Raw genomic sequence first — 903 nt, 5'->3', positions numbered from 1 at the left:
AACATACATTTGATGTAAAACATTCAGTAGAACTCTGGATGTTGTCCATGCTGATAAAATTCCCCACAGCATGATGCTGGCACTACTATGTGTCCCCCTCCAGATGGTGGATTAGTTTGCTTTTGTTAGAGGAAAGCTATTACACCAGATGTCCTATAAGCCGGAAGAAGTGGTGAAAAACAGGCTGTAAATCAAATAGTTGAATAAATGACTCTTAGTGTAGTTTCACCGCTCAACCACAGGGTGGCGCCTGAGTCTCAGTCAGTGGCCTCTGAAGACACCATCAGAAAACTTTGGGTTTTAGACTTGAAGCAAAGACAAAGTTCTGTCTCTAAATCAAAGTGAGAAAATCAGAGTGTAGAGAAATAATCTTAAAGGTTTTAATCAACATAAAATCTGCTGAAGATATTAAACATCAGAAAAACTTCCACAAAGTTTCCCTATGATTATTTCCTCCAACATTTCTGACATGATTGCAGATTTATTTTCAATTCAATTCAATACAATTCAATTCAATTCAGTTTATTTATATAGCGCCAAATTCACAACACATGTCATCTCAAGGCACTTTACAGTTCAACCAGATCATCCAGTCAGATTGATTCAAAGTTTTCTATCTAAGGAAAACCAGCTGATTGCATCGACTCATTGACTCTTCAGCAATCCCTCACACTAAGCATGCTTGTAGCGACAGTGGAGAGGAAAAACTCCCTTTGAACAGGAAGAAACCTCCAGCAGAACCAGGCTCAGTGTGAGCGGCCATCTGCTGAGGCCCACTGGGGTTCAAGGAGACAGAAGCAGACATAGAAAAAGAAGCATAGATACAAAAGGCAACTGTCAACCAGCTCCACAGGCGGCCCCGTCCAGGAAACACACAGCCAGGCAGACGAGCTCCGAGCCAGC

This window comes from Cyprinodon variegatus, unplaced genomic scaffold (genome assembly GCF_000732505.1).
Source record: "Cyprinodon variegatus isolate N-32 unplaced genomic scaffold, C_variegatus-1.0 Scaffold1350, whole genome shotgun sequence".
Taxonomy (NCBI): domain Eukaryota; kingdom Metazoa; phylum Chordata; class Actinopteri; order Cyprinodontiformes; family Cyprinodontidae; genus Cyprinodon; species Cyprinodon variegatus.
This window is presented reverse-complemented; position numbering follows the sequence as displayed.